Below are 23,786 nucleotides of genomic sequence, written 5' to 3'. Positions count from 1 at the left end.
AAGCATGTGCCAGGTCCTGGGTTCAATCCTCAGCACCACATAAAAATAAATAAAATACAAGTATCATGTCCAACTACTTCTAAAAATCAAATATTAAAAAAATCCACCTTGCTTAACATAGCTTGCTTTGATGTGTAAACAAGGTTAAATTTAGTAGCATTTCAGTTTAGTCACATGTAATTATATATTGCATTCCCCATACGTAAAGACTTTTAAAAGGATGGAATCAAAGTCTGCTTCCTTATTATTTGAAAAATTCATTAAAATATATTGTAGATTGTTTTTAAACATTTGTTAATAGAGAAGTTTCTTTTTTAAAAAATATTTGCAAGACATTTTTAATACATATTCTTTTTTGGGTGAGGGTTACTGGTGATTGAATTAAGGAGCACTCAACCACTGAACCAAATCGCCAGCCCTATTTTGTATTTTATTGAGAGACAGAATCTCTCTAAGTTGCTCAGTGCCTCACTTTTGCTAAGACTGGCTTTGAACTTGAGATCCTCTTGCCTCCACCTGAGCTGCTGGGATTACAGGCGTACACCATTGTGCCCGGCCAATTTTTAATATATATTCTTGACTCATGCCACTTTTCAGGTTTCATACAGCTTTCATATGATCCATTTTTTAAATTTTTATTACAATATTTATCTTTGTCTCCTAGCAAATTGATTTTGTATTCTGCATCTATATTATTGAATTTATTGAGCACTTTACACAATCTAAGATTTATTTCTCTATGAACTACAAAAGATCAAAGAAAATAAGATTTCTCTTCCATAATAAATCCTATATAGACACAAAGTCCTGTTAACTCATGATGTTTATTCCTCTTACCTAGTTAGCCACACTCTTCTCATGTACTTATCAAAAATCAACTACTTTTTGTCTTAAACCTGGTAAAAATAGTTTTACTACGCTTTCAAATTATGTTTATTACTAAATCAAATATACATATAAAATCATTAGAAAAATGTAATTCTATTAAGAAAATTGAATGCTTTGGAAAGTATAAAGATGAGTCAGAATAATTATTGTCAAGACAGTGTGAGTCAAGTATAATAGGTGATTGAACTAAAGGGATTACAAGTCTCTTAAAGACCAAAGAACTGCTAAAATTCTCTCCTATCTTGGTAAAATAAAAGTGATTACTAAAAATATGTTTGGAGTATATAATAAAGACAGCATGCAATTCCATCAACTAAGGACCTCCATTCTCAAATTAAGGCTTTGATCATCATTACAGGAATTGTATGCTTGTACACATTTTCAAGTGAAATAAAATATACAGTTTTTCATTGAAAATTATTTATTTAATCTTTTTGTATTAAGAATTTAACTCTGATTCTCAATCAAAATTATAATTCAAGAAAAACTTCACATTTTTTGACTTGGAAAAAGAAACAAAGTGTAATGCATGAATAGGTTAAGAAAATCATATTTTACCTTGGAAAATTAACAAAAACAAATACTAAACATTTGCTCTCAGAAAAGGCAAAATCACAACTTTGTTTGTGCTTTCTTTTCTTTGGTATTATCTTTATTTTTGAAAAACAAAATATACAGAAAAGTTCATTTGAAAAAAAAATCAAACAGTTTTTATGACTCCATTACCATATGTGTTTATCTCTACAGACCATTTTTCAGTATTTAACCACATAAACACAAATACACAAAGTTTGCCTATCTCAGCTGTCACCTTCTTTCTTAATAGCATGAATATGCATATCAGTGTAAAATGTTGTGTATTTATGTTCATGTCTGTATAGACACTTGAATAGATAGATGCACAGAAGGTTATATTTATAACATATGAACTTATAAAATGCATTATGTATTTCTTTATATCATATTATATGTATTATAGGAATACAATTTATACATTGTCTTACCACTATATATAAAAACACTCATGTAAATTATAATTTCATTGATGATGCTTAGGTTTTTTATTATACAAATTTTATATTAAATATTATTATATGTTACTTTATAAACATGTAATATTACATATGTAACTTTCACTTTCTTACTGATAAGTTTATAGGTGCCATTTTTCACCTTTATGAACAATTCTGTCATACTTGTGCTTTTCCCCAGGTTGGATTACTTCTGTTTTGGATATTCCTAGCATTGGAATTATTGTCAGGATTTTCAAGATGCCTGTATGATTTTTTATAGCCCCATTTTTATCCAGTACATGATCTTGATTCTCCTTCACCATGGCTTCAAGTTACCATATTCTATAAGGGTAGAAATATAGCCAGGAAGTGAAGGGGTCAGGGAATGGGAACCACAAGATTAGGGGAGCCTACACATTCTCCCCTTCCATTTTCCAACTCATCAATCACTCTCTGCATATAAGTGTACTAGATATAATATTTCTAAACTGCCCCCTCTTCCCACCCAGGTCCTAGCCTCGAGTCTGTCCTGTCAGCAGCAAAGGTCACATTCAGTTTCAGTCTACATGTTCAATTCCCTCTGAGATCCTCTATTTTATCAATCTGACAAACAAACAAAAAGCCACACACAGATCAAACAGCTCCCAATGCTGCAATCCCACTCAGTAGCATTGCTATGTTGGAAGCAAGGTCCTTTTGACTGATACCTTGAACCACTTTCAAGGATCCTTTGATGTTTCTGCCTCCAGGGAATAACCACCATTTGTAATAAAGCAGCATTGCTTCACCTTACCCTGCTCATGTGTGCCTTTTAATTAGCCCAGGGTCACACACTCTCTTAGATAACACAGTGCATTTCTCACATTATAAGATGTAAAATTCCAAAATGTGGAATAAGGGAACCAATGATCTTTTGCTGGGAGCCATCAGCCAAGTAGGTATGACAATTTCCTTGCCAGCATACTTCCATGCTGTCTAGTGGAAGGACTCCTGAAAGGTGACCTTGCTCAAGGACCAGGGCGGATCCGTGTTTAGGGTGTCCCTGGTTTAGCATAATAGGAGATTAGGGTGTTCCCCGTTTAGAATAGGGCGTATCCTGTTGCCTGAGTTCCTCTTGAGTTCTTAGGGTCAGACAGTGTATTTTGGGATACAGAAGCCCAGTGGAGTGTGGATTTGGGCAGAGAACGTGGATTTCCCCAGAGCGTGTTTGTAGAAGGCCGGTGTGAGATCGGGAATAAAGAATTGCTGTTTGAATCTACAAGCTGTGTGGTGGCTCGTGATTCATGCCCAGCCAGAGACTGCAGCAATCTTTGAACTAAACAGGCTGGAATTTTTGTTTTGAGAGGATATACCTGTAACCACCTGGGGTTATTTTGAAGCCTTCATCTGTCTTCCCAGCAGCTTCAATTTAACAATATTAATGCCAGCTGGTTCTTATTTTAGTTTCAATCCTATCAAACCAAGAGCAAAGGTTAATTTCTTTTCTGGCCTTTGTGCTTTGGCAAGTGAACACACTGAATATTAAATGAATAAAAATGACTAATCATTGCCGTTCTTTATATATTTAAAGAGAGTCACCATGAGAACAAATATTATAACCTTTCTTTTCTGTTCTTTTAATAGAACCATTAATAATAAGGGGTAAATAAAAGTATACAACAATGCAATGTTTTTCCTTCATGCTAATTATGTTGTCAGCTTCCTGTCTGATTATATAACTGGCTGTGGCAGCAGCCCATATCATATTGTGTAAAGGTACTGTGTTTAGTTTGTGTTTATAACGTTCCTGAGAAGAGCACCGGTTTCGTAACAGGATTCATTTCTCAGAGAATTCAGTGTCAAAATGCACCAGTGTAAAATTTCCTGATCATGGCTAGCTACAAAACAGGACAAACGTGGGGTTTTAAAGTTTAGAAGTCATTATTTTTTTCTGATCTACTCCAGTATTTTTCAAATTTGAGAGCACTTGTGATCAATAATATATATGTATACCTATCTCCATGAGACATTGCCACAAGCATCCTGGGTAGTCATATTTGGTGATTAATTGGTGTCTTAAACACAAGACGACAAAGCTGCAGTTTCCAAGCAGGGCTTCATTCATCATGATCTTATCTATGATTCTACAGAATATATAATTCAAGTATTTATCTCTTTATATGTGTGAGTGTTAAAAGTTGCATAACAAAAATGAAACTATGATATCATATCCAATTCCTTTAATTTATATAGATGGCCTTAAGTTCCCTTCAGCTCAACCAAAGTTTAGAAGGTTTTCTTCCTTGCCTAAAGTCTCTAACCTCCTTTTTCTTAGGGCACTTACTTTAGAAACATGAAAGTTTTGGTTCTTCACCTGATCTTTGGGATGTAAATCTTCTACGACCCAGAAATTTTCTCTCACAGTTTTGGGGCAAATCCTTTGACAATTAATTATTAAGAAATATAAGACCCTGTCTGTGTCCAGGTTTCTATGGAAGGACAGGAACCTAAATCTGTAAAGTGTTACTACACACACAGATAGGCTAATTATGTTGATAAACCCTATGACCACCAAATCTGGCACACCTGCCATTTAAAATATAGTCTTTACCCATGTTGTTATAGTCTTGAATGAAAGCTTACCTGAAGTTTTTGTCCGTTTCTATGTTTTGATATTAGGGATTGAATCCAGGGTTGCTTAACCACTGAACCATATTCCTTTTTTATTTTTTATTTTCAGATAGGGTCTTATTAAGTTTCTTACAGCCTAGCTAAGTTGCTTAACCTGGCTTCGAACTTGCTATCCTCCTGCCTCAGAGGTTGGAATTACATGTATGTAGCAATGCACCCAGCTTAATTGAATTTTTTATCAATTATAAGGTGGAATATAACTATTACTTTTTTTCTTTACTATGAGTTCAGTGCCCTGATACTGGGTCTTTGGAACCAATCAATAACCAGTTCTTACTAATTTTAACAATCTCACTACTTATTTTTAATGATGTGTTTAGAAACATATGACATTTTTTATTTGATAGAACCTAAAAAAATAGAAAATTTCCATTTCTTTTTACTTTAAGGAATGTTTCTGCCTTATAAATACAAGAGTTACTCTTTGTCTATTCAATCATCAGAAAGATGAGCCTGATAAATTTGTTTTCTTCTGATAATTTTAATAGATATATTCTAGATTAGATGATGTATGTAATTCCCTTTTTTCTTTAAAATAATTAATGAACCCATTATAAAAGGGATTAGGTAGAAAATCAATCCTAGGGTTTTATTCTTAATATGTTACTTTTCCTTAATACTGATACAGTTGAATATATATATATATATATATATATATATATATATATATATACAATTTATGAAGATTTGCAAAGGCATATGTTATTAAACATGTTCATTTTTCATTAATGGATTTAAATTAATTCAAATAATTATATATTAATCTTGGCTTATTACATAAGCAAGTACAGAAATAGATATCTTTTTTCAATTTCATCTCAAATTTGACTCCAAGAATTAAAAAAATATTTAAAACTCACAAATATAGGCTCACCACATGATATTGAAATTCATATAGGTCTAATGACAAATGAGTATGAGTTAGACAATTCTTTAATTCTGTAAATAATATAATAGGCATGGCTCTTTTTTAATGTGTATTATATAACCTGACTAACTGGTATATTATCTTGTTAGACTCTATGAAAAGCACTTTATGGAAACCCAACTTTTTATCATCTGACATCAATAACAAAAGGTAGATGTATGTACATGAGGAATAAAATATACACTTTACAAAAAAATATATTTTGCAAAAAAAAATTTCCTCATGTACATTTTAAATTCTAATAAACACCTCTAATATATAGCAATCATTTATAATTATATTAATAAAAAGAAGCCCTGCCAAGATGAAAATCCCAGAGGAAAATTACAAGTAGTGAATTTGAGAAGCCAAGGTAGGAAAGATTGTTAAGTGAAATGTCAGTGCTATAAAATTACATAGAAAGGTTATATATGAAAACAACTAAAAGTGTCAGTTGTATTTGAAAGACTTATACACCAGTCTCTGAGGATCTGATGTCCTATGCCTGAACCCTACTACAGCAGTTATGATAATGTTATCTATTGGCAGATGCTCCCTTGTCTAAAGCCAAACATGCAGTTTTCCAACAGATACTTATAAACTATTTACAATACTTCCTATTTGGTGAGTAACATAAAGTAGGATAACACAATTTAGCCTGGCTAAATTGCTTAGATTCTGGCTAAGTTGCTAAGGCTGGCCTTGAACTTGTGATTCTACTTCTTCAGCCTCCAGAATCTGAAATTACAGCTGTGTGCCATTGAACCCAGCTGTCAATTTTCCTTATATTATTTTTCTCTTATCAAAGTCAGTCAGTAAATTTCTTATCACTTGAAGGCTGAAATCTCATTGCACATTCTATACTGCATGACTCTGGACTACCTGGCTTCAACCTGTGTCTCTAGTTCTAATCACTATTCTAATCAACTGATCAGAAACTGTTCTAGCATATGGCAGTAGAACACTGCCACAGTCTGGCTAGGCACAGAGCCACTGAAGCAGGAACAAACTTTATTTTTGAACTCCACCAGCAACTCCTTCCAAACGCCACACAGCTCATCCAGGAAACAGCCACCGGAAATATCTCCTTTGGAAATCCCTCCTCCTGCAATTCTCCAACCAATGGGAACTCCCGGGGAATCCCCACGAGAACTCCAAAGTAGCGGGAGAACTCAAAAGTAGCAGCCAAGGCGGATAGTAATGCCTCGCCTGTCAATCAATACTGTTGGCCAAATGCCAGGGGCCATACAGACTCGGCCATGGCTCTCAGCAGAACAGCACTCCCTACTCCTGCTAAATCATCTCACAGGGTTGATATTCTTTGTCTATATTCTAGGACCATCTATTGCTTATCTATTCAGCATAGTCTCAGTAATTGCTGAAACTAGTAGCTCTTTGCCCAAATACACAAGACAGGACATGTATCTAGACAAGTTCTACCTGAAATATGGAGATACATATTTAATTAGTATTGGAAGTGCACTTGACACTCAGGTTATTAAGTGACACAAAAAGGTAGATGAAAAAAAATAGAAGTTACTCTTTTACAAATTTTTGGTTCTTGGCTATAACAAAGCATTTCTTTAACTCTCATTATCTTTTCCCAGTTTAATCAGACATATTTGTACACTAGAATTTTGAAATTAATTTTTAATGAATGTTAAACATTTTCTGGGATCAATGATATCTTGTTTTTTGTCCCCATATGTATATATACCTCCAAAACTTGATACAGGTATATCAGCAAGCCAAAAGCTCATTGTATACCATGTTGATATCAGGTTCCAATCACACTTTATCTAATTACATTTCTGTAGGTATCCAGTCTTTCCTATACCAAACCATTGAATTGATCTTCAAACATTTTCTGAATAGTATATTTATAAGTAGCTGCATAGTAACACAGTGTTATGATGAGAAACTTAATATAAAAACAAAAGACTACCATGACAGAAATACATTCTCTTTGGATTAGATATTTTCAGTGTTGACATCAACTCTTTTCTTAGATATATACATTCTTCACAGACTTTTCCCTTTTTCATCAATAGCTATAGTTTCATTGATTTCTTTCATAAGAGTTACAAATATATAAATCATAAAAAAGTATTTATACAAGAACATCTTCAAACTAGTGAATATTCTCAAAAGTTTGACTGACTCACTGACTTATAACAATAGGGTGTTCCTCATTAATCCTTAATCAAGAAGATTTTTTTTCCTGTTATCTAAGCTTTGGCTTTAGAAAAAGATATGTCGTGTGTGTGTGTGTGTGTGTGTGTGTGTGTGTGTGTGTGTGTGTGTGTAAATTTTTATTTGGATACTTGTTATGGTTTGAATGTGAGGTGCCCCCAAAAAGCTCACATTTGACACAATGCAAGAGGCTTTAGAGGGGAAATGACTGGGTTGTGAGTGCCTTAATCCAATTAGTAAATTAATCTGATGGGATTAACCAAGTGGTGACTCAAGGAAAGTGGGCTGTGGCTGGAGGAGATGGGCATTAAGGATGTGTAAGGATGTGACTCTGGGGTACATACTTTGTATCTGGTGAGTGGAGTCTCTCTCTCTGCTTCTCATCATCATAGGAGCTACTTCCCTCTGCCACACACTTCCACCATTATGTTCTTCCTCACTTTGAGCCCTTCAGAATGGAACTGCCTTATGGATTAAGACCTCTGAAATTGTGATCCCTCAAATAAACTTTGATCCTCTACAATTATTCTGCTTTGGTATTTCAGTCAATGCAGCAAAAAAGATGCCTAAAATAATATTCATTTTAAAAATAAATATATAATACTACTGGAAGAAAAAATTGAAAATCTTCAATTCAAATCATTAATCAAAATCTATTAGAGTTGTCAATGATATATTTTAGAGTTATACCACTTTTAGCATCCATCATGGGTACAGATATCCTGTGCTTCATTAAGTTATTCATTTAAAGCACATTGTAATTATGTAGTTCTATGTTCTTTTCTTCTCAGATAATCTGAATTTTTCAAGTAGATGTAGAAGGCCTAAAATTTACAAATAATATCCAAGTTATGCTTATTCATGCTTCTTTATGTGGAGACTTAAAATATGTTGTATAGCTGAGCAACTAAATAACCATTCATAAATACTATCAATACTGTTTACTCTCAAATCAATGAAAGTTTTCTAAATATAAAATTTTTTAAGGGCATAGAAATATGGAACACAAAATACACAGAAATATGAAACACAAATGGAAAGTAGTTTTCTTTGTTCCAGCTAATAAAGCAGACCTAAAATAGGTATATACAGAACAGGATGGAGATTGCTCAAATTTGTGATTCACTTGACCTCAGTTCATGTGTTCTCTAAACTGATAAGTGAAAGGGACACACATCACTATAAAAGCAGGAAAGTCCAAGTGTTGTTGTATATAAAATTCTGTCTACTTAAAAAAAAAACAGGCAGCTATCTCAGCTCTTAGTGAATTATAATACAATATGTTTCTAACTGTAGTGACCAACTGATATTCTTCCAAGGTGAAGAATATCTTGGTACAAAACTTCTTTTTGCACCAAGCAATTTGTAACAGCTTAGAGATTACAAGATAGTGATTACAGACATTTGAATTATGCCAGGATTGCACATATCTCACTATAGGCATTCATAAGAGGAACTCATATCCAGGCTTGGCAGTGAACACATGAAATTCCAGCTACTCAGGAGGTCTAGGCAGGGGGATCTCAAATTTGAGGGACATCAGCAGCTTAATGAGATCCTAAGCAATTTAGTGAGAACCTATTTCAAAATATAAAAATAAAAAGAACTGGGTGTCTACTTCAATGCCTAAGTACTTCTATTTTCAACCCCAGTACATACACACACACACACACACACACACACACACACACACACACACACACACATAAAAGAGGAACTCATAGTGGGTAAAAGTTGAAAGTGAAAACCTCTTGTGCCACATAATACTTAAAGATGCATGAAGTCAGTGAAAGATGTTTTTAAATAAATCAATTTGAAAAGAAGCCATATTATGTAACCCCAAAGTAGACATAACAAATTACATATTATTACTTATTTACATATAATTTTTTAAAAAAAAGGCTTCAATTAAAATCATTCAATAATCATCATCACATGTCCTTAATAATAGTATAAACATCCATCTGGACTTTGGAGTACAGGTCAAGAGGATCTTATGGTGCCTAAAATTAATGAGTTGATTGTTGAACTCTGGAATGCTACTGAAGAAATAAAAAAAGGGTTCAAAACTCTTACTGTCAGAGATAGGATATGTGGACTCAGAAATATGAGGAGGTAACTATTTCCCATAGGGAAGAAAGTATTTCAATATTTTCAAAACTGGTATAGGTAAGCTTCCACTTGCTGACTGAATATCAGCCCAGTACAAAGGATTTTTAAAAAATAATATATCATAGTGTTCCATGAAGATCTAAATTTGAATCTTAGCTGACTGAATGTATTTGGTTACCTCTTGCTGTCAGGGGCATTTTGAATTCCTAGAAAAAGAGTTATTTTAGAATACCATTAAACAAACTCAGAAAACCGCTGGCTTCTCTGCTGAATGATGCAGTTGGAGAGAAGAGACTAACAAATTTCAAGAGGCAGACAAAGCCCCAGCAGCTAGGCATCACAGTTTTCTCTGCTCCATGATCTTTTCTTTTTTCACTGCATATTCTGCTCAGAATTTCTTTACCCTTAGGATTGTAAAAATAGAATAGTAAGACTTCCAGTCCATTGACAGTTATTTGGATGCCCTAATCACTATTTTTTCAGTTAACAATAAATACCAACAGTAAATGGAGTCATTCTTGCCAATAGAGAAAACTTCTATTTGAACTGATAATTATCATCATGCACTTTATCTCTGCTCTGCTTAGTCAGTCCTGTTTCTCTAGCTTACTTTTGCCTATTTATGTAAATGGTAATAAACTTTGTTTAAAATAGTAGACATTCAATAAGTTCTATCAAAAAGGCTGACATAAATATAGACCTGTTTGTAATTTATCTGTTATATGAAAAAACATATATATTTGGTCTATTTTACTTTAAATTAAAAAAAATCTGTATCAAATTGCACACGACATCTGCTACTGAAAATTTTAAGAGTTTAGAAAATAAATACAAAATTATTACCAAAAGTAATGTTTATAATTTTTATGTATTAGTCTGCAAATAAAATATATATTGTAGTGAATTAATTGATCTTTGATATGTAACATGATATACTCTAATAAATTTAAAGCAACTTTATTTATTCATTGTAATCAGTTATACATAACAATAGAATGCTCATTAATTCATTGTACACAAATGGATTAGAATTCTTCATTTCTCTGGTTGCACCCAAATTACAGTCACACCATTCATGCAGTCATACATGTACCAATGGTAATGATGACCACCTCACTCCAAATATTTTCTATCCCCATGCACCCTCCCATCCTCCCCTTTGCCCCATTCAAAGTTTCTTCACTCATCCTATGCCCCTGTCTCCATTATTGATAAGCATCAACTTAGAGAATACATCTGGCCTTTGGTTTTGGGGGATTGGCTTATTTTGTTTAGCATGATATTCTCTAACTCCATCCATTTGCCTGAAAATGCCATGTTTTCATTCTCTTTTATTGTTGAGTAAAATTCCATTGTGTATATAAACTATAGTTTCTTTATCCATTCATCTATTGAAGGACATCTAGGTTGGTTCCAGAGATTGGCTATTGTAAATTGTGCTCCTATAAACACTGATGTTTATAGGAGAGGGATAGTTGCATTGACTGGGGGTTCCACTCGAAGTTTTCTAAGGAATCTCCATACTATTTTCCAGATTAACTGCACTAATTTGCAGTCTCACTAACAATGTATGAGTGTACCTTTTCCCTCACATCCTTGCCAACATGTATTGTTGTTTGTATTTTTTATAACTGCCATTCCAATTGAAGTGAGATGAAATCTTTGAGTAGTTTTGATTTGCATTACTCTAATTACTAAGGATATTGAACATTTTTTTTTTTCATATATTTGTTGACGGATTGTATATATTCTTCTGAGAAGTCTGTTAGCTCCTTAGTCCATTTACTGATTGAATCACTTTTTGTGTTAAGTTTTTTGAGTTTTTTATATATCCTAGAGATTAGTGTTCTATCTGATGCTCATGTGGCAAAAATTTGCTTGCAAAATGCAAGCTCTCTCTTCACCTCATTGATTGTTTCTCTTGCTGAGGTTTGTAGTTTGAATCCATCAATTTATTAATTCTTGATTTTATTTCTTGTCCTTTAGGAGTCTTACTAATGAACTCAGGGACTAATTTGACGTACTGAAGATTTGGGCTTAATTTTTCTTCTTTTAGGTGCAGGGTCTCTGGTCTAATTCCCAGGTCCTTGATACACTTAGAGTTGAGTTTTGTGTATGCTGAGAGATAGAGACTTAATTTCATTTTGCTGCACATGGATTTCCAGTTTTCCAGCAACATTTGTTGAAAAGGCTTTGTGTGTTTTGGTGCGTTAGTCTAGTATGAAATAACTGTATTCATGTGGGTTTGTTTCTGTTTACTATTCTTTTTAATATTTATTTATTTATTTTTGCATTACAATTCTTAATACACCATTATATCACAATTTATCATATCTGTGATTATATATAAGGTATGTTGACACCAAATTCTCATCTTCATACATGTATTTTGTATAGTGATGAGGCTCTCCTTTCACCATCCATGCTATACCCCTTCTCCCTTCCTTTTCCTCCCACCCCTATTACCTATCTAGAGGTAATCTTCCTCCTTTGCTCTCCTTCCCAACTCCATTTTGAGTCACCCCCCCTCATAGCAGAGAAGACATTTGCATTTATTTTGGGGGGATTGGCTAACTTCACTTAGCATAATCTTCTCTCATGCGATCCATTTCCCTGCAAATGCCATGATCTTATTCTCTCTTATTGCTGAGTAATATTTCATTGTGTATAAATGCCACATTTTTTTATCCATTCACCCACTGAAGGACATCTAGTTTGGCTCCACAGTTTAGCTACTGTGAATTGTGCTGCTATAAACATTGATGTGGCTGTGTCCCTATAATATGCTGTTTTTAGGTCCTTTGGGTGTAGTCTGAGAAGAGGAATAGCTAGGTCAAATGGTGGTTCCATTCCCAGTTTTCCAAGGAATCTCCATAATGCTTTCCAAATTGACTGCACCGATTTGCAGTTCCACCAACAGTGTATGAGTGTACCTTTTTCCCCCCGCATCATTGCCAGCACTTGTTGTTTGTATTCATAATGGCTGCCACTCTTACTAGAGTGAGATGGTATCTTAGAGTAGTGTTAATTTGCATTTCTCTGATTGCTAGAGATGATGAGTATTTTTCATATATTGTTGATTGATTGTATATCCTCTACTGAGAAGTGTCTGTTCAGGTCCTTGGCCCATTTATTGATTGGATTATTTGGGGGGTTTTTTGGTGCTTTTCTTGTTGAGCTCTTTATATGTCCTAGAGATTAGAGCTCTATCTGATGTGTGAGGGGTGAAAATCTGTTCCCAGGATGTAGGCTCCCTATTTACCTCACATATTATTTCTTTTGCTGAGAAAAAACTTTTTAGTTTGAATCCATCCCATTTGTTGATTCTTGGTTTTAATTCTTGTCTTATAGGTGTCTTATTAAGGAAGTTGGGGCCTAGCCCCACGTGATGGAGATTAAGTCCTACTTTTTTTTCTATTAGACACAGAGTCTCTGGTTTAATCCCTAGATCCTTGATTCATTTTGAGTTAACTTTTGTGCATGGTGAGAGATGGGGATTCAATTTTATTTTGTTACATATGGATTTCCAGTTTTCCCAGCACCATTTGTTGAAGATGCTATCCTTTCTCCAGTGCATGCTTTTGGCACCTTTATCTAATATATTTGTATATTTGTGCGTTAGTCTCTGTGTCCTGGGCTACCTTTTTATTTTGGTGCCAATACCGTGACATTTTTGTAACTATAGCTTTGTGATATAGTTTAAGTTCTGGTAATTATGATGTTCCTTCTTCACTCTTCTTGCTAAGGATTGTTTTGAGTATTCTGGGTCTCTTATTTTTTCACATGAATTTCATGGTTACTTTTTCTATACCTATAAGGAATGACATAGGGATTTTAATTGGAATCACATTGAATCTGTATAGCACTTTGTGTACTAAGGCCATTTTAACAATATTAGTTCTGCTTATCCAGGAGCACGGGAGATCTTCCCATCTTTTAAGGTTTTCTTCAATTTCTTTCTTTAGTGTTCTGTAGTTTTCATTTTAAAGGTCTTTCACCTGTTTTGTTAAATTTATTCCCCAAGATTTTTTTTGAGGCTGTTGTGAATGGAGTAGTTTTCCTAATTTGTCTTTCAGAGGATTCATCACTGATGTGTATATATAGAAATGCATTTGATATTGTATCCTACTACTTTGCTGAATTCATTTATTAATTCTAGAAATTTTGTGGTGGAATTTTTTGGATCCTATAATTATAAAATCATGTCATCAGCAAATACTGATAATCTGAGTACTTTTCCTATTTGTATCCCTTTCATTTTTTTCATCTTTCTAATTGCTCTAGCTAGAGGTTCATAGCTAGAACTATGTTGAATAGAAGTAGTGAAAGAGGGCATCCCTGTCTTGTTCCAGTTCTTAGAGGGGAAGCTTCCATTATTTTTTTCCATTTAGAATGATGCTGGCCTTGGATTTTGCATAGATATCTTTTACAATGTTGAGGTATATTCCTACTATCCCTAGTTTCTCTAGTGTTTTGAACATGAAAGTTGCTGTATTTGGTCAAATGCTTTCTCTGCATCAATTGATATAATCATATGATTCTTACCTTTAAGTCTGTTAATATGATGAATCACATTTATTTATTTCTGTAAGTTGAACAAATCTTATATCCCTGAAATGAATCCCAGTTGATCATGGTGCACAATTTTTTAAATGTTTTTTTGCATGTGATTTGCCAGAATTTTGTTGAGAATTTTTGCATCTATGTTCATCGGGGATATTGGTGTGAAATTTTCTTTCCTTGATGTTTCTCTGACTGGTTTTGGTATGAGGATGATGATGACCTCATAGAATGAGTTTGGAAGGGTTTCCTCCTTTTCTATTTTATGAAATAATTTGAGGAGTATTTGTATTAATTCTTTTTTGTAGGTCTTGTAGAACTTGATTGTGAATTTGTCTAGTCCTGGGCTTTTCTTATTTGATAGGCTTCTTATGGCCTGTTCTACTAGTGTTTAAAATTGATCCGTTGAAATTGTGTATATCTTCCTGGTTCAATTTGGTTAGGTTGTATACCTTGATAAATTTGTGGGTGTCTTTGAGGTTTTCTGTTTTATTGAACTATCAAATTTCAAAATATTTTCTAATAATTTCTTGTCTTCTACTGCTTTTGGTGTTGATTTGCTCCCCCCCCCAGGGCTTTGAGATGTAAGTCAGGTTATTTGTTGACTTTTTCTTCTTTTAATGAGTGAGCTCAACCCAATGAACTTTCCTCTTAGCACTTTCTTCATAGTATTGCAGGGATTTTTGATACGTTGTATCAGATATAAATTATCTTCTTCCTTATATCCAGTAGGTTTGCAAAAGATGTTACAGTTTGTAGTTGTGAGGAAAAAGAAGAAAAAGAGAGATGATCCCATGCAATGCTCCCTGTTGCTTCTTCAACAGGATAGTGACTGTAAGCACAACTAGTAGGCATACCTCTGGTGCTACTGGCCCACAGGGACTTTGGTGATAATCTTTCAGGTCCTCATTGTTGTCTCTATATGGCTGTAGCCACATCCCTAGTTGGTAGTGGTATGTAGCATCAAGTCTGTAGATATCTTGCTATTGGTCTTCCAAGCCTCAGTCCATGTCCCAAGGTGTAATCTGCCCCTATTGAAGGTGGTGGAGATGGCAAGTGAGGTAACCCAAGATGGCAGTGGAGGTGTCCCAAGATGGATGCAACTGCTTTGAGAGATGAGGTTGGGAGAATGGGCTCTGCAGTGGTGTTAGACAACCTCTTCAGTGATGGCACACATTGGTGTACAGTACAGCAACAGGCAGCTGCCACAAGGCCCTGTCCATTGTCCCACATTGGAGAGTACCACATGGACTATGGCAGTGACTGCAGTGTCCCATGTTGGAAGTGGTCTGGATTCAGCCACACTTTGTGGATGGGGAACTGCAGTGTGGTGATCTTCTCCACACCAGGCGCGGTGTTCCTCAGTTCCTGACTCTAGGGGAGGCAGGTTGCATGGGGTTTTGGCCTGGACTCCAAGCATAAAATAATATTTTAATACATCTGAAAAGGTAAATTACCTACATATATATAATTATAAAGTTCTCTTTTGACTGTATTAACATGCTTCATGGATACAAATTGTGTTTGTGTGCATGCTTATCAAAGCATTATTATCTAAAGTACATGTATGAAAACACAAATTGGTGTGAATATACTTTGTATACAACCAGAGATATGAAAAATTATGCTCTATATGTGTAATAAAAATTGTAATGCATTCCACTGTCATATATAAAAAGAAAGAAATAAATAAATAGAGTACAGAATTCTTAGACAAAGAATAAAAATTTCCAAAGAGAAGTAAAATGAAAAGTCATGTGAACTTAAAAAAAAATCTTAAGTTTTAAGTAGTTCCTATTTGTCACATAGGAATATATACCTTAAAATTTAAGGCTATTATTTTAATTTGTGACAAATGGAGATGAGCTAGTGGGTTTATGTGAGGGAGTTACAAGTAATCAGAACTCCTACATATGTGTGACAATAAAAGTTATGTTTAAATTAATAAAACATTCTATCTTTTACAAGCTGAGTTATTTCCTCCAAAACTTACACACCGAAGTCTCAGTCTCCTAATATCCTGTAGTGTGACTATATTTGAAGATGTAGTCATTAAAGAGGTAATTAAACAAAATGAAGACATCAGAGTGCATTTTCATGCAATATTACTGGTGTTCTCATAAGAAAAGTAAATTTAGAAATAGACATATAGAACAGGAAAATGTCACGAAAACATGAAAATGGCTATCTACGAGCCAAGTTGGAAGTACTCAGAAGAAAGCAACCCTATACATACCTTGATGTAGACATTTAGCCTCCAGAATAATAAGATAATAAAATTCTGATGTTTAAGTCATCCTGTACATGGCATTTTGTGAGGACAGTCCTAGAAGACTAATAGTGTTTAAAGTGCAACTTTGCTTTGGTTGGGGGAATCTCCCAGGAAGAAAAGAACTCCCAAGCTCTGTAGCATAAGAGTATGAAATTCAAATGTATTTTTCCAAATTAGAGGGCAAGAATCAAATTGAAAGTTATAAGCAAAAAAAAAAAAAATCAAAATCCTGGCAGCCTAAAGAAAATTAACATATTTCTTGTAGAAATATTTCCCATAATCTAGGCACAGAAAGATAATATTTTTTTTTGCTTGAATGTGGTTATGAATGACAATTGCAGCTATCATAGTCTATTGATCTTATTTAATTGTCTTTAAAGAAATAATTCAATCTTTGCCCCAACAGATAAAATAATGTAGAAATGTAAAATAAAATAAAATGTCTATTTTATTTGTTGAAATAAATGAGAAAAGAACAATGAATAATAGGGAAAAACTATTAAACTTAAGTAGCATATTTTAGAAAATAAAGATATACTTTATGAATAAAAGTAAAATGTGTTTATAGGAATATTAATCTTAAGAAGTTATGGCTCTTTATTCTTTTAATATAAGAAACACTCTTAATTTTAATATAGCCATTTGTATCAATCTTTTCCTTTATGATAGCGGTTTTTTGTTTTTGTTTTTGTTTTAAGGAACCTATTGCTACTTCAATGACAGGCTGGTTGTATTCCATTTTATTTTTTTTAAAGAATTATTATTTTAACTGTTATGCCAGGATACAGTTTCTGTATATGTGTTGATAAAAAGATTGCCTGCCTGTCTCCCTTGTTCTTTCCTTCTCCCTTCTTGCCTGGCTGATTTTCTTCATTCCTCATTTTCTCTTAATCTAATCCAAACCGCTCCGCAGTATTCTTCGACAAGTGATTCCTATTTTCAATGTTCTTCCTAAAAAGTCAAATGGCCAGTGCAGTCTTTCTGGACTTCTGTACTCTTTGGTTCTACCATGGATCAGAGATGGCAAATGTAGCACATCTAAGCCACAAAAGTCTCCTATCTATAGGATTTTGTAATCATATTTATATTAATTAGTAAATGGTACAAAATGCAATACAGAATAGGTTTGAACAGGCACTTCAAAAGAGAGGATGTACAAGGTCATGAAATATCTCAATTACATTAGTCATCAATGTCAATTTAAAACTTCAGTTGTATAACACTACAAGTGAAGCAGACAGACTAAAATTGAAAAAGACTGTCAATAACAAGTATTGTGAAGGAAAAAAACTCTTATAAGGTTTTGAGGCAGTGTAAATTGGCATTCAGTATTTGATAATTTGACATTTATCTACCAAATTTGAAGTACTCTTCTTGAAAACCTCAATGTGCTTCAACAATAGAATGAATTCAAGACTAATGATATATTTATAAAATACAGCACTACACAGCAAAGAAAATTAAAAATGGCTTAGGTCAATATGAGGAATATTACCATGTTCAAAATTCTTATTGAACAACATAACATAAAAATAGATGAAAATAATATTGTTATATAGTATTCAAAGAAGCAAAGATAGTGGTAGCCAGGTGTGGTGGTGCATGCTTATAATCTCAGCAGTTCTGAAAGCTGAGGCAGGAGGACTGTGAGTTCAAAGGCAGCTTCAGGACCTTTGAGGCACTAGCAATTCAGTGAGACCCTGTTTCTAAATAAAACCACCCAAAAATTATAGTGTTAAACTTTGGGCAGGAGACAGAAGTGTTTGGGAGAAGCAGGAAGTGGCTAATCAAAATATTTTATTTTGTAGCCTGAGTGTTTATTAAGAGATTTTGTTCTTCTATAGTGTTAAATTTCTTTTTTCAAATTATTTATAAATGAACCTGTGGAAAATATACAGGAACATGTATTTTTCTAAAATGTTTGATTACAATTCAATAAGACAATTTTAAAAAGTCAACAGATTTGACCAGTTTGGGGTAATAGAACACAGTGGTAATAATGTAGTTTATGAATCCACTCAGGAATAAATAAACAAAATAACAAAAATAAACAAAAACAAGATAATACCTAAAAACTAAAAGGAAGATAAAATGAATGAATATAATTTTTTATCAAGTTGTTTACACAATCAAATTAGATAAGGAATTACTCCAAGAGACTTTAAAAGACTTTATTTTTAGTTAATTCTTAGCTGAATATATTTTATAGTCAAATATGCCTACATATATATTTTAAATTTTATTCTGCTATCTATTGTTCAAAGAAACATTGTTATCATTACTTTGACATTAGATATATATATATATATATATATATATATATATATATATGTGTGTGTGTGTGTGAGTATATATATGTGTGTATATATATATGTGTGTGGTGTATGTGTGTATGAATGTGAGGAAGTAGATATAAGCATATATATATATATATATATATATATATATATATATATATATATATATATATATGAATAAGTAGATATAGCTATAACAGACAAGTAACTATTCTAACATTAGATTTCAGTGTTAGGACAATACAGAACTCAAATAAAAATTGTGAAAATTTTGTAAGAATGCTCTAATATTAGATATACATTCAAAACATTACTATGAGTTCATTAATTTTTAAATGCATTTTCCTAACTCTATATGGCAAAATGACATTACTAACACATGAACTAAAGCACCCATGATATCTAAGATAAACATAAGCTCATAGTATGAACTCCCCAGTATCAAGACTGGGCTAGTTATTGTGCCTGTGAAAATTCAACCTGTTTGACACAGATAGATGTTAAGCTCTGAATGCTGCATGCGTAATGCTCACAGTGACCAGCATGCCACTTGGGGAAAACTAAATAGCATACTTCCCAACTATCTTTCTGTTTTGTCCCTAGGAAGCCTATAATCTATTAAACATCTTTACAAATCTTTGTTGGTTAGACCTCTTTGATTGACCAGTCATAACAATAATTAATGCCTGACTTCTGTCATTTTGGGCACCCTCATCCAGCTGTGTTGCTGTCTCTCTTACATTATCCATTCTCTACAAAGGAGAGCCTGGTGATACCAATGATCCTTACTTCATGATCTTAATGAATAGTGACTCACCAATCTCTCCCACCAAGCATACAACTTAGAGGGATCTTCTTACCTTATATAATAAGTCCATTCCAGAGAGCCCATTTTTCAAACCTTTTTTTTACTTCTTTCTCCAAGGGCAATTCTGATATTCTCCCCTCACTTGTTTCTGGCTGGTTTTGTTTGTTTGCTTGCTTGTTTGTTTGTTTGTTTGTTTGTTTCTCACTTTTAAGTGGTCATTGCAGTAGCAAGTTGTGTTTCCTAGCTTCCAGGGGACATTGTAGTAGAAAGTTTTCCCAATATCTTGAAGTCTCTCTTAGGTCATTAAATCCTGTATTTTGGGAATGCATACTCAATTCAATCAATGGTTGGATTTTTGCTCTCATATTTTTGCTGTCTTGTTCAAAAACCCACAAGGAATATGCCCCTGTTTCTTGTCTATTTGCACTGACTTTCCTTCTAGTACATTTGAACTGCTATAACCCTTAGTTATAATGTTCTTTTCCTGTTTTAAGCTCAATACATCCCCATCCATCTTCTCTGGGGTTCATCATTCTAAAAGTCAAGAAATTATGTGGAATCAGTGGGATAGTTTCTAAAGAAAACCCTCTCTGTTTGGGGGTAGAAGCCTCTGCAATGTCTTCTCTTTTTCTTTTTTAATTTTTTAAAATGTATTTTTTGTAATCAGTTATAATGACAGCAGAATGCTCTTTGACTCATTGTACACAAATAGAGCACATTTTTTTTTACTTCATGGTTGTAAACAAAGTAGGGTCACATCATTCATGCAATCATGCATGTATATAGAGTAATGATGTCCATCCCATTCTACCTTTTTTTTCATCCTCATGCCCCCCTCCTCTCTAACTCAAAATGGATCAAGGACCTAGGAATTAAACCAGATTCTATGCCCTAATAGAAGAAAACGTAGTCCCAAATCTTTTTTATGCTGGATTAGGCCCCTACTTACTTTACTTACTTAAAAAGACTCCTAAAGTGAAAGAAATAAAATTAAGAATCAATAAAGGGAATGGATTCAAACTAAAATCCTTTTTCTCAGCAAAACAAATCAATGAGGTCATGAGAGAGCTGATAATATGGGAGCAAATTTTTACCACATGCACATCAGATAGAGCACTCATCTCCAGGACATATAAAGAACACAAAAAACTTAATACCAAAAAAACAAACAACCCAACCAATAAATGGACAAAAGAACTTAGCAGACACTTCTCAGAAGAAGGTATACAATCAATCCACAAATATATTTTAAAAATGTTTATCATCTCTAGTAATTAGAGAAATACAAATCAAAACTACCCTAAGACTTTATCTCACTCCAGTCAGAATGGCAGTTATGAAGAATACAAAGAACAATACGATTTGGCAAAGATGTGAGAGGAAAAGGCATACTCATAAATTGTTGGTGAGACTGCTAATTGGTGCAGCCAATCTGGAAAGTAGTACGTAGATTCCTTAGAAAACATAAATGATACATGATCATGTTGTACATACATATGTTCTTGTTCATCATCATTCTCTTCTTAATCATCACCAATAGCTGTAGACTTCATATTATGAATTTTGAGTAACTGAATAAACCTAACCACAATATATTCTGTTGTTTCTTTTTGGTACCCTACTATTCTAACAATACACACACATATACACACAAACTCTCTCACACAAATAGGAATATCATAGATTGATTCTATTATTTTTCCATTTTAACCTCCCCAGTCCATGGCTTTACATCCTTCCTAACGTATGTTAAATTTTATGGGTAATTATTTTTATAACAGTTTTATATTCCTTGCTTCTTAATCACTTGAATATACCCCAACCCTGGTAACATCCTCTTCTCTCCTTACTCCCTACCTATAAACTAGATGGTGAAATGTGGCTGGAAGAAATATGCAACCATGCTGTTGTCTGCACATGGCCTTATGTTCTCCTCAGCTGCCCCATAACATTGCCCTCCCTCATTTGTTAGTCTGTAAACAAGTCTGGATGGCACCTGGCATTTTGCCAGAGGGAGTGGTTTGCGAAGTAATTCCAGCAAGCCATTAAGTGTGGAGATTTCTTATTGGTTGACTGCTGTATCTAGTTTATGTTAATTAGAAAGCTGTGTGGAATGTATAAATACCTCTGTTGTCCTACAATAAATGGCTCCCATTCCTGCTGTATCAATGTACACAAGTTGTTCATCACCCCCTGGTTATTTTGCTGCAGCCAGACTATGGCACTCATTCACTGAGTCAGTTTCAAGCCTACAATCTTCCCCGTATCTTACACTTCTTCCTCAAACCTTCAACTGTTCCCTTGGGATTTCTCTTGAGGCCATCTCCTACATTCTACAGTACTTGCTATCATTTTTGCTCAGTCAAGGACATCCTTCAAGAAAACCATTTTTTTTCTTCCAAAATGGATGAAACAAAAGTCATAAGATTTTGCCTTAATACATCACAGAAATCATTTAATTTGGGGGATTCACAAAATGTTGTCTCTATAGTCCTGCCCTCAAGAGTTTTATTCAACCCAGTATTTAACCAATAAAGCTGGTACACTTGTAAATGCTGGTTAAATTAGTTGTTGAAATGACATTGACTACAAGATACTTTTGCACAGGGTAAGTTGAGAAAGGGAGAGACCAAAAGAGCATGACAGTCTTTGGAAATTAAAATATTCATTGTTTCTAGTCAATGAGCCAAGGTTTCTTCTCAGAACATTCATCAGAGTTTAGGAAATGAAGAAGTTCATCTTGCTTATGTAAACTTCGTCTGCAGAACATAAGCCAAGTCAATATGTCATTGAATTGCCCAGAGAAGCTGAAAGTAGGACAGTCTGATTCACAGAAGTTCATCTTGCTTATGTAAACTTCGTCTGCAGAACATAAGCCAAGTCAATATGTCATTGAATTGCCCAGAGAAGCTGAAAGTAGGACAGTCTGATTCCCAGGGCATCTGATACCATCCCAAGGTCAGCAGATAGTGTATGAAATTCAATTGCATTTCTTAGTTATGGTCTGCCAGAAGCCCTATAGCTTCCTGAACAAAAATATGCACAACACATCAAAGTGTCTGACATATGATTTTTTTTCAAAAAAAGGTTACAGATCAATCTGAACTTTCAAGCAAGATGAAAGATTCTAACATCTAAAGAAAGATGACAAGATGTGTATTTTCATGACAAAATATAAATTAAAACCTCTTCAGATCCTCCCCCACAAGATGCCAGAAATCATTTTTTTTTACCAAAAGCATATTATTGGAGTCATAATTCACTTCCAAGGAAATGAAACAGAAAGTCAGTAGGATATAACAGTAAGCTTTCAAGTGTCCTACACTCATCTTCTGGTCTGCTGCTGCCAGTTGTGGGGCACAAAGGGGGGCACAGATTCACTCTTGTTAATTAAATATTGAATTTGAGGGAACAATGTCCAATGATATTAAAAGTATTACAACTGAACTTATGAAACAGTTCTTATATCTAAATTAGCTGAAAGAACATAAAAATATGAACATAGAATGTTAAATAAAAAAGAACCAAGTTTGTTACAGTGAGTAAACATTTGGAAATATTTATTATAACTGATAGTTTTCCTTTATGTGATGGCAGTAGCCTCTATTAAAATATTTTGATCCAAAAGTTTTTTTTTTTTTTTGGCTTTGAAAAAAATACTTTTGTTTTGATGAAAAAAGATTAATAGTCTGAGTACATTGAGTCATGGGATAAGAACAAGTCACATCATATCAATATATTTTTGTCAGCTGTAATTAGAATTTTATCTTATTTTTTATGTTTTCACTAAAATGATGATTGTTCTGTTTAGTCAAAGGTTTCAGTAATACAATAATTTAGAGAGAACTTGCAAAGCAGATTACTTTAGAGCTAATCTTGTGTATATGATTTTTTAAAACTGTCTTCAATTTTTTCATAAGGGAAACAACTACAAAACACATTTTGATTTGCAGAAAGATTCTGCATGTATTAGTGCAGTGTGGAGCTGGACTTAAAAACATTCGGGATGTGCTTCTCCAATCTTTGCTTCTGCAGTCGTGTTATAACCTTTCTTTCTTCTCATTTA

This window comes from Callospermophilus lateralis, unplaced genomic scaffold (genome assembly GCF_048772815.1).
Source record: "Callospermophilus lateralis isolate mCalLat2 unplaced genomic scaffold, mCalLat2.hap1 Scaffold_96, whole genome shotgun sequence".
Taxonomy (NCBI): Eukaryota; Metazoa; Chordata; class Mammalia; order Rodentia; family Sciuridae; genus Callospermophilus; species Callospermophilus lateralis.
This window is presented reverse-complemented; position numbering follows the sequence as displayed.